The sequence below is a fragment of the Squalius cephalus genome, assembly GCF_949319135.1.
Source record: "Squalius cephalus genome assembly, chromosome: 1".
NCBI classification, from domain to species: domain Eukaryota; kingdom Metazoa; phylum Chordata; class Actinopteri; order Cypriniformes; family Leuciscidae; genus Squalius; species Squalius cephalus.
Genome location: NC_137122.1, coordinates 22,045,189 through 22,057,387, shown reverse-complemented (window position 1 = coordinate 22,057,387; position 12,199 = coordinate 22,045,189). Strand labels below are relative to the sequence as shown.

General features: G+C 37.1%; 1 pseudogene across 1 annotated transcript; it reads right to left on the bottom strand.

The window, feature by feature from the left end:
- Positions 1 to 247: 247 nt before the first annotated feature.
- Positions 248 to 11,915, bottom strand: LOC307164483 (E3 ubiquitin-protein ligase TRIM39-like; annotated as a pseudogene). The gene is made up of 6 exons (XR_013824076.1): positions 11,404 to 11,915; positions 6,321 to 6,416; positions 3,026 to 3,254; positions 2,878 to 2,900; positions 2,678 to 2,796; positions 248 to 1,025 (listed from the first exon to the last, which is right to left on the bottom strand). The product of XR_013824076.1 is annotated as an E3 ubiquitin-protein ligase TRIM39-like (transcript).
- Positions 11,916 to 12,199: the final 284 nt, after the last annotated feature.

Below are 12,199 nucleotides of genomic sequence, written 5' to 3'. Positions count from 1 at the left end.
CTTATCAAGCCAAACATTTAATCTTTCTTTCTGAAAATTATAATGAAACTGTGAAATCACACGTATGTTAGTTTATACAAGGGATCATCAAAATGTGGTCTGAAACTGTCAAACTCAAAGATTTCAGTGATTCCCAGAGACACTGAGAACTTTTCCAGGCATGGAAATCACAATTTTAAATTTCCCTGATATTTGTGGGTTTTCCATGCCTGAAACCCTGAAAATATCTGGATATATTGAGAGTAAAATTATTGATTTGATATCAACACCTCAGCAAAAAATATGGGACGGACCCTATGAACACAATTTTACAGATTTTTTTATTTTTAAAGATTAATAAACTTTCTAACTACTTGTTTATTGATCTGTAGTATACAGCAATATGAGAGTGAGTGTTGCTGTAAATATCAGTCATGTGATCAGCTGCAGCCCAATCACAGATCAACAGCGCTCTTACTCATGTGATATGAATTAAATACTGGAAACATGATGACTAAAAGATGAAAGCATGTCGATCCAGACTTACAGGTGTAACTTTTACTGACTATTGACCGGTAAGATCCTCAGACAGTCAATACAGCAGAAGAATGGAAAGAGTGTGTCAGTGAAGGTGGTTGTGAATCTGTGTAGATGTGTGTCAGTTACAGGATCAGAGAATGACACCGTTCCTCTGTCATAGTCCAGATCAACTCTCACACGCTCAAGCTTCTGTTTAACAGGAAAACCAAAATCTTTACCCAGTCCATACTGCACACTCCAGACATCAGTGTTAAAGAAAACACCTCCCTTCCTCTGGTTTGATGCTGTAGTTACTCCAAAACTCCAGTACAAACTCTCTTTAACCTCCACATCCCAGCTGTGTGTTCCTGAGTTAAAACCCTCTGAACCCAGAACACAGTAAAGAAAGTCAAATCTCTCTGGATTATCAGGAAGAAGTTGTTTGTTCCCGCTGTTTCTCAAACTGGTCAGATCATCAGACAGGATGAGATGTGGATCTGCAGTGTTTGGATCCAGAATCACAGGAGCTGAGGAGACACAGTCAACAGCTGCTTTTATTCTGATGTTCATATAATGATCAAGAGTGAACCGAACACAGATTATTATGAATTATGACACTCATCCAAAGATCAAACACATCAGACATTTTCCTCTGATCACTGTCAGTGTTTTTAGTGTCACATTCATTTTTATTATCAGTGTTTAATGGCATCAGCGACAAACATTAAATGTGTGATTCAAACATTTGTGTCTCATCAAGAGAAACTGATATATTGGAAAGGTTAAAATCACAAAATTCTGTTCAGCATTAATCATAACTAACATTTATTTTTCTTGCAGGAACAACATTCATATGCTTTGAATCTTAAATGTTTCCAAACCCTGGTCGAAAACTAGTGACTGAGTGTGTGAGTGTAAAAATAACAAATAGGGGAAATGAAACTAGACAGATGTCCAGGTTTGAAACCTTGTGATTAACAATGAAGTAATCAAGAAAACAGAGTTTGTTTCTACCTAGTAACAGAAAGGTTTGCCTATGTAGAACCAATAAAATTGTAGGGAAATTATGTAATGTATAAAGTGTACCGGTAATATCATTTTCACCATGCTCCTATTCTATAAAAACTGTTTTATATCTTTTGCTGGTGGGATTCTCTCTGAAATTGGTCTGAGATCCTCCGGCCGTGATTAAAGCATATTCTGAGGCATTGTCTGGAATCTGTCTAGTTATTGCTGTGCAGCAAGTTAGTTAGGGGAACAAGTTAGGGATTACGAACTCGAAGCCAGTTGTCGACCGTAGACGCAGAGCTAGAGTATATTTATATTATTATTTATAAGATATTATTAACGTCGACTGTAGACGTTCGGGGACGTCGATTGTAGACGAGTTAGACTGGTCGGGTGCGAAAATAAGAAAAATCTACCACAGCATCATCTGATGATCTTCATTAAACTGGGTCTTAATGTGTGTTTATTTGCTTTAAATACTTTGTTTCTGTCTGATGTGTTTTGTATTTATTTATTTATTTTTTATTTTTTAAGTTTTCTGTTGACATATAAAGGGTGTTACAACAGATGTAAAATGAAACAAGGTGTCTGAAAGAAAAAGAAAATCAATTCTTAAACAATTATTGAAAAGTTCTCAAATATTTCCATAAGAATGTCTTGTGAAATATGTTCTTCTGGAATATGTTGAGAAGTTTTGAAGTTGTCCGATTGTATGATCTTACTCACAAGGTTGGATTGTTTAATACAAAATATACATGAATCATCAAATGGTAAATCTAACAATATATTTCGTAATATAAAGATGTGATTTTTAAGATAATTAAGTTCTTCTCAATGTTGTGAATCTGGACGCAGCTTTCTAACGAGATTATAAAATTATTTAAAATGTAAAATTTTCTTCATGAACTTGAGAGACTGTCAATAGTCCCTCTAGTAACACATTATATATATGGAAACATTTTGAGGAACATGAAATACATATTGAAGTTCCTTTAGTTCACAATATTATATATTAGGTTCAGTATTTCAGTCTGAAAATTCATATTCAGTATATACCAGAACTAGTATGAACTTCACTTACTACAAACTGAAATAATCTAGTGCTTTTGTGTCATGAAAACCTCATACATGATTTCCAGTGTGTAACTGCACAGATCTTCTGCAGACTCACTGTTTTGGATGATGTCCTGCATCTTCTTCCAGACTCTGAACGTGAGGTTGCCCAAGTATCGTGACACATGAATCAAAGCTCCAGAAGCCATCTGTGGATCCGGCTGTGAGATCTGGACTCTGGAAGAACATTCAGGAGTCAGAACTGCAGTGGCTTTGGACCAGAACCAGAGAGACCAGAGACACCAGCAGATCACTCACCTTTCCATTGAGACTGGAAACTCCTGCAGAAAAAACACACCATTTATCATCAAGAACTCAATCAATCATCAATCAATCATCAATCAATCATCAATCATCAATCAATCAATCAATCATCAATCAATCAATCAATGATGTGAAATCAGACCTTCAGAAAGCAGACGTCATTGGCTTTCATCATCTCCTCCATGTCTTTGATAGTGTGTGAAAGATCTGAGATGTGTGTTCATCTCCTCCATCTTCTCCTTCATCATCTGCTTCTTCTGCTCCTCTTCCTCCCTCAGTGCAGTGATTGTAGCTTCTTCTTCATCTCTGAGGAACTGATGAAGCTTCTCAAACTGCTGTTTAATCTGACGCTCTGTGTGCTCAGCTTGAAACTGAAATCAAATCACATTCACTTCAATCATCTAAAACACACAACTGATTCTGGAGCAGCATGAAGAGTGAGTGGGGAAATGTGGGTTAGTTTAATACAACTTTAACTTTCTGAAGTACTAGCTTCTAACTTAGCACTGTAGTAGTAAATGTTCTGTGTCTGTAGTGTGAAAATACACTTTTTTGAGAATTAATCTTGTAGCGTTTATACGCCCGTATAAATCTAATTAATTATTATTCATAACGAATTATGATCAATAATTAATAATTAAATTATTTTCATAATTTACTGTAGCAGAATCAATAGTATGATTAGTCTATCAGTTCATCCAATGAACAGAAAGCATAAACAATCATTAACTCTAGGAAATATAATATCTTCCTGGCCAAGAAAGAATAATCCTCTAACAGTAAATTAAGAAATAGGGTAAAAGCATAGGTAACTTTTGATCGAAGTTCAAGACAATAAATTTGTTAAGCACATACACAAGCAATATCTTTTCAAATACAAACAATACTTTATTGATTATATACTAACACATAACTAACACAAACACACGCGCACGCATACACACACATTCATACAGGTTGCAGAAAGGAAGAGAGTAATAAAGAAAGAAATACAAAAAGAAGAATGAGTTTGGAAAGAATGAGTTTAAGGGTAAGAGGAAGGAAATTCCGAATTTCTATATGCACTTGTAAGACATGACCTGAACGAACCATCAATCATTAATTTAACCCTTCTATCGTTTCTTAGACAGGTTATTACATTTATCAAAACACCAGTTAAGATTTTAGTCTGGAGGTAGTCTACTTGCGTCTTTGCTTTTGCGTTCCTTTTGGGAATTCCTTTGGTCAGCGTCAAAGGGGTTTTCCCTCGTTCGTTCGTCGGCTGGCCTCCTCGTGCCTGGATAAATGTCTGTGACCAGTCACGTGGGGTGCTGGCGGAATGAAAGTCTTTGTTTGAAGCTGGCTTTGCAGAAGAAACGTGGATCGAACTCTTGTCGCAAAACTTAACTTAGAACCGAGACTCACAACGGAAAAGAGAATGATAACTCAGAAAAGAAAGAAAATTGAGAAGAGAGTAGGCTAGTAAGATGACTGGAAATTAATCTAACCCATCTGATCTTAATTTGGGTTGATCTGCTCGTCTGTTAACGTTACATGGTTACTAAAACCATCGTCTGCCGTCTCCGTCTTTGTTCTGCACTCGTTGAGAGCTCTTCTGTATCAGAACATTTTGAACGAACTTAGTGAGGGAGCGAACAGAGAATCCAAGATTTTTAAACTCAAAGTTTTGTCCCCCCTCCTGAAGAGAGCGGACCAATTAGACACTGGCTTTGTTTTCAAAGTCATAAATCATGTCTTATCTGGGATCTCCTTAATAGCAGAGAGAACAGAGGCTACAGTTTAGCCATCATTAGTATTATAAGAATGCAAAACATTTTACACAGATTTAATTCCAACCATCTTGCTAGTTGTGTTCGTAAAATAGCGTTGATATGAAACAGTACACACTTTCATTCACACATCGGATAATTATAACAATTACATGAATTATATGGGATTAAAGCATATTAATTGGACACATGTATTGTAGAAACACATAGAATGATGTATGATGTTTTTAAGTCCATTGAAAATTGTTCTTGAATGAGTTTTATGTATACTGTAGGAAAAATCTCAGTTTTCTGGTTTAGAAGAGAAAAGAACTCTCTTAAGAAAGTTTGTTCAGAGGTCTCAACGGGGGAGGGGTCAGGAATGCTGTGGTGTCATTTCTGAACCAATTTGTCTTTTAAAAACCCCCTCATACTGACAAGTTCTTCCTTTAGCTGGGCTCATAAAAGTTCTTAGTTGGGGGTTTTCGTTGGTTAGCGTAGACCAGCTGGAGCCTGATTTTATGGCCCCGGATTGGTGATTTGACCCTGGAATGTGAGGACTCTAGTGTGAGACCTTAGTCTCTGTCTTTCTCTTAAACAGTCAGCGTTTTGGCAACAAAGCTTAGTATTGACCAGCTATTTAGTTAGTGTTGGGGGGAGGCTCTTTTAAATAGCCAGAGTGATGAGGATCATTTGACGTTCTGAACAAATCTTCTGTTTTGTTCGGCAGGAAGTAGAGAGTTTGAATTAATTTTCTGGAAGAAAATTAGTCTGTGGTTGGTTTCTTCTCATTGTCGTTACAATCTCATCAGTCTTCACAAAAACAACACTGTTTTAAATGGTGTTATAGGAAGATTCATTCATATTTGATATCATATGAAAGTATAACTAAACTTAAGATGTCAATTCTTTATTTTAACAGAGCATTTTAAACTTTTGTTTGGTATCATCATTATGGTGATCAGTGTTTGCTTTAGTTCAGTGTGTTTTTTAAGTCTCATTCGTTATGCAAAAAAGCCAAGAGAAAATGTGTCTGGATTTTGTTAATTATGTTTTGAAAAGAATAATCGTCATGTAGAGACACACTAATGGGTTGTTGGGTTCATGAATTTTAATCACATTGTCTGCATTCGTCCAAATGAAAATGTGGAAGGTGAGCGCTAGCCAATAGGAGTAGTGCTGGTGCATTAGTCCCGCCCACTGGCTGACACTGCGCTTGATCAACATTATACACGAACAGCTCTGTGTGTGTGTGTGTGTGTGTGTGTGTGTGTGTGTGTGTGTGTGTGTGTGTGTGTGTGTGTGTGTGTGTGTGTTTGTGTGTGTGTCTGTGTTTGTTTGTTGTGTATGTGGGTGTTGTTCAGGTAACCTCTATGTGTGAGAAATAGAGGAACAAAATGTGAGAAACAAAATGTTTTGATCTGTAAATTTTTTTGGTCCCTGTGATGAAAACAGCTTATAAATCACACTAAGATTTAAAATGTAAAAATGCAGAAATTTTTCTATTATCGGTATGTTTAGGGCTATAGTTTGTTCATTATGAAAATTATGTCTAAGTCCCCATAAAACATGAAAACCGAACATGTGTGTTTGTGTGTGTGTGTGTGTACCAGCCAATATAGCAACATGTAATTGTGTCAGACAAATCAGTTCAGCTGTTCTAAATATGTCAAAAGAATCAATCCTCACCTTGATGTGTTGAACTGTTTTCTCAAACTCTCCTTTAATGTTTTCATTGTGTTTCAGTTTCTCTTGTAAGGACTTCAGTGCTGTATTGAGCTCCTCCTGGAATTTAAAGAGTACATCTATAAGACACCAGAGATTTCTGTAATATGATTACAGAGAGATTTTTGTGTAAAACATAAGCTTAAAGGAATAGTTTACCCATTACAAATTCTGTCATTAATTACTCACCCTGATGTCGTTCCAAACCCGTAAAGGTGATGATACACGAGACAACTTTTTTGAGTGGTGTTGTCGAGCGATTGTTGCTTGGGCACTTTCCCATTGAGAATGTGCAACACATTTCTATCTGGATCCTTTAAATCGGTCGTGGGACCTGTGTCTCACCTGTGTCTCAGCTGTGTCTCACCTGTGTCTCAACTGGTTGCACGTTGACTGCAACATTGCTCAAAAAGCTGCCCCGTGTATCATCACCATAAGACTTTCGTTCATCTTCAGAACACAAATGAAGATATTTTTGATGAAATCTGAGAGATTTCTGTTCCTCCATTGACAGTAAACTACGACTTTTTTACTTCAAAAAGTTCATAAAGAGAATCTAAATGAATTGAGCGGTTTAGTCCAACATTTTTTTAAAGAGACTCAATTTCTTTATATCAGTGGTTCCAAACCTTGTGTACAGGAGACCCCTATTTTAACATGAAAAATCTTTAATGAAAAGTGGTCTGAATTTCACAAACAAAAAACATAGAGACTGAAAGAAAATGTAAATCTACTGTATGTCAGTAGGTGGCGCTTATGGAACAGCAGAAATATTATAATATATATGTAATATGAAATATAATATAATATAATAGCAGAAATTCCCCGGTAACCTCTGTAAACAAAGCAGCTGCCCTGATAAACACTATGCGTTACATGAAGGGAAGATTAAAAGAAAATGAATGAATGAATGAATTCAAAATGTCATCAAAACTTTTCTCAAGACAGTAAGTTCCCTTCAGAGATACATTCATAGAATTCATTCATACAAAAATGTATATAATTTCCCTCAGCACTTTGTTGTAAAGGTGGTAAAATCTTTGAAACCATTTTTTCTAACAAAACTAAACCTACGCTTTTCTTAGTGAGGCGGTTACTTAATTTGCTTAATACTGGACAGGATTTACTATGGGTTTTTAAATCCTGGCAATCAAATACGATTTTAATGATTAAAGCGTAATACTAATCGTCAGAAATTGCATCGTGGTTTACCATCAAACTGGTAACCGTTTCATCCCTAACCCTCAAACTAGAGTGAGCTTGGCGACCCCTCATTAATTGACCCCCAGGTTGGTAAACTATGTAAACAGATTATATGATAAACAGATTGAATTTAGGCATTTATTAACATAAACATTCATCAGCTCAAGCATCAGTTGTGGTAAACAAAAGTTAAGGCATGTTCGCTTGACATGCGAGAACCAATGAGTTTCAGTGTTATGCATCACGTTTAAGCAGGGGCCTGTACCATGAAGATAGCTGAACAAACTCGGGGTTACAGGATTAGTTTTGAGTTGACAAAACCAAACCGATGCAATCAGGCTTTATTGGTACCATGATGCAGCTCATCGACTTTCTCTGTCAACTCAGGCTTTGATCTTAAGCTATGATTACTCCACGCGCGCGTGCACATAAAAGAGTGACGTCGACACTGAACAACCAATCGCGGGTAGAGCGAGAGCGATATATTTTTACATGGAGGAGCAAGAGATAATCATTCAGAATTACGATGAATTTAAATATGTATTTCAACCTCGAAACAATACGTTCTTTGCTGCCAAAGCAAGAGAAGACTGTTGGAGAAAGATTGCTGATTGTTAATGTGTAAGTTAAACAAATACGTTCTATATTTATGTAAAATTATGTATGTATGTGTAGCCTATATGTGTAATATAGCCTATAGCCTATTTTTATAATATATAAAAATGTGCATGTACCGGTACTAAGAAAAATTAATATTCATTGATTTTTAGATGCAACCCCAACTCCAAATGTTCTTGGCAGCAGATAAAGACAAAATATAAAAATATAATTCAAAGTGGTGAGTATTTACCACAACCTTTTATTACTTTTGTGAACATTTTATCACAAACACTTGTTTGCAGAAAACAGAAATAAAGAATTAAATTCAGAAAACCAGAATACACTGTGGCGGAGGAGTTGGCTCTGAGTAGCAATAAGGGACGGCCGATTATGGATGGGATTACAGGTGTACAATCTGACCCTGGTGCTGGCTCCTCTAAGCAAGTAACACTGGGTATGTGTGCAATACATTACTACTTTTTTAAGTTTTAAATATGGCTGACTGTATGTTCTGCAGAGGGAAATACAGTGTCCCTGTTGAAGCCAGCACACATACACACAGTCTCCCACACAGAGGTCAGGTGCTTTACAACAGTTATGCTTTACATTGGCCTATTTTTATTTATTAGGGTGGAGGAAATGAAGACACTCTGTCTGTGTGTTCTCAGACAGTTGCTGAGGTGAATGCACTGGGCTTTTTATTATGGCAAACATTTGAATGTGTGGCATAAAAAAGGGACTGGCCCTTACACATCTCTTTTATTGTAGGATTTTTCACAACCTGCCCCAGAAAGGCCTCTACCTCAATGGGCTTCAGAAGAAATGTGAACAAGGTAAGGATTTAAAACCCTTGACATAAATTACAGTCAGTCCTGTGTTTGTAGGAAGTCAAGGAACTTTTTGTGATTTTGATGAGCCTCCAGAAAACTTGTAATGATCATGTTTGTGGTGGAATTATGTTTCAGGTGGAAACAGACTCAGTCAGCGCCCTGTACAACAGGGGCCCTGTACAAAAGGAGTCTTGAACTAGACTGCACACTAAAGGAGACTTGAACTAGACTGCACACTAAAGGAGACTTGAACTAGACTGCACACTAAAGGAGCTGACTGTGAGCTGAGGAGGCTCCAAAAAAAATCAAACAGCTGGATAAAACTGATCTCAGTATGTATATATATATATATATATATATATATATATATATATATATATATATATATATGTATATATTAGTATAACTTATTTAACCAAGTAACACTTTAGTATGAATATTTATTAATGCAACTTTCTCTTGCTCTCTTTCTCCCTCCCATCCCACAAAACCAATAAAACAGTTTGAGACATATCTGCAGTTCCAATGTGCTTTTATTAAGTGTAATATTGTATGGTGATTGCATCTACATCTGCACCAGCTGGGTGGTCAAGTGTGATGGGGTCAGTTTCATCGGGGAGAAGCTGGTTTTGTGGTGTTTCTCGCTCCTTTCTACTGGTGGCTATATTGTGCAGAATGGCACATGCAGCCACTATCTGTGATGCCCGCTCTGGTGACTCTTAAGGGCTGAACACAGTTGAAATGTGCATTTAGGATGCCAAAGGTCATCTCTATCTTCACTCTGGTTTTACTGACGGCCACATTGAAGCGGTGCTGTGGCTCTGTCTGAGGGTCATGATAGGGGGTTATTGTGTAGGTTTTTCTAGCTCAGTTCAAATTAACAGTGTTTTGTATTGTACCAAATTTAACTTGCTTTCCTCAAAGTGCTGACACAACACAGACTCACAGAAAATTTGTGAGACAAGCACTGGAGCCAGGCCATTTGGCATCCAAACTTGATCATATATGTTCATGACCACAAGTCGTCTGCAGATGAAATGTTTAGTAAATCATTGTTATATCTGTTAATGTTACTATTAATTTAAAGATTCATCTCACAGAAAATAATCATCTCAAATATTCACATCATCTCTACCTGAACATTAAGGCTGTGATAGGACTTCCTATTAACATAATCTGCCTCATGTTCCCCTAGAGCAGTGGAGATTGGAGCAATAGACTGCATACATGTTGCAATGACTTGGGAATCCTATCATAAGATTAACAGAAGAATAATAAAAAAAAGATTCAAAATAATTCTTAACATGTATTATATTGTATAGTACACTTGTGAAATTTGCTTTAAAAAAAAGTGTTCATGTGATGTCACCCTATCAATATATCTTACTGGCAATTTTATAAAAGCCCTCTTTTATGGACATGGTCGATAAATGTCCGGGGAACACTATTAATGAAACTTTTCATGTAGAGCGAGGACCACCTTACGAATGGTTTGACAAACCGTGTTTTCCCCTATAGCTTCTGTGCGTCACCCACCGTGCAAGAATGTACCACTTGCCAAAAAAAAAAAATATATATATATTTGCGGTACAGTAAGTGCATGAATTCGACGTGTTAAATTCTTTATGTGCGGCTCAAGAAGTTCGCAAAGATAAGACATTCCTTCCGCGGAAAATCTGTATCTTTCATACAAGTAACTATCAGGAAAGGCAAGGGGATTTTGTCTGGCTAAAAACTCTTTCTCTACGAAGTGCTCGTCAAACAATTTGCGCTGAGATGTCCACCGGATTTGGAAGAAAAGGTGAAGTCATTGCAACAGACACTTGGAATAAGTTACGTCACCTATATGTTTCTTTGCTCTCAGCTGATTGGTCAAACTTCAGTCTGAGATCTTGAATCCAGAACATAACCTGCCCCGGAGCAGGTTAGCCGTGCAGCGTAAGATACCATAGCAACGAACACAGATTAAAGCCGAGCTACTTTCATAGTACCTAAAATCCAGGGTTGGCGGAAACTAAGCTGAAACATAGCTGGCTAGCCACCTAATCCGGCTTCATGGTACAGGCCCCTGGTTCGGTTGATCGAATGTTTATGTTTGCTGATCAGTGTTTATATGTGAATAAAAGCCTAAATGAAATCTGTTCATCATATAAAGCGATCAAGACTCTGAAAATGTTGAACTCACTCAACCGTTAAATTCATACTTTTTGAAGCGTCAGTGGTAGTTGCGTAGCTGTCAATGGAGGGACAAAAATCTCTCAGATTTCATCAAAAATATCTTCATTTGTGTTCTGAAGATGAACAAAAGTCTTAAGGGTTTGAAACGACCTGAGGATGAGTATTAATAACAGGATTTTAATTTTTGGGTAAACTGTCCCTTTAAGTGTTTATCCTCATATTAAAATCCGTCTTACCTTATATGATGAAACCACTTCACCGATGGGTCTGAATGTGTGATTGACGTGTGTCTGTGAAGTATAGCACACTAAACACGCAGGCTGTTTGTCCTCCAGACAGAAGAGTTTGAGTTTCTCACTGTGTAAACTGCAGATCTCCTCAGATCCTGATGAACGCCTCTCATTTCTCTCCTTCAGGAACGACTCACACAAGTTCTTTAACACAAGATTATTTGAAGGCTCATGTCTTGACAATCTCCTGCAGACAGGACACTCCTGAGTTCCCTTGGTTCTCCAGAACTGTTGAAGACACTCGTTACAGAAACTGTGACTACATGACAGAAGAACAGGATCCTTGAAGATTTCATGACACACGGGACAAGAAATATCATCTTCAGATAGTGAAGCCATTTTCTCTGTTTCAGATCCAGCAATCTGAACTTTACTTTCACTTTCTGAATCAAGGTTTCAAAAAAGATAAACCACAAAGATCTACTGTCTGTTCAGAAACAAACGTTTCCAGTCCTTCTTGAAAGTTTTTCCTCTTAGTTCTTCATTGATTGCTGATTCTTCATTGCTTTTGTCAAGACAGGCTGCGTTCAAAACCGCATACTTCCCTACTATTTAGTATGGGGAAAAGAGTAGGCGAGCGAAAAAGTACGAATCCAAAAGAGTAGGCGAGAATTACCTGGGTGACGTACTAATTATCGCGAGATTCGGACTTAAGTGCGTCCGAATATGCCTAGCAGTACTTTCCTACTATATAGTAGGCGAAAACAGTACGTGAAGGAAGTCGAAACATGTATTCATAAAA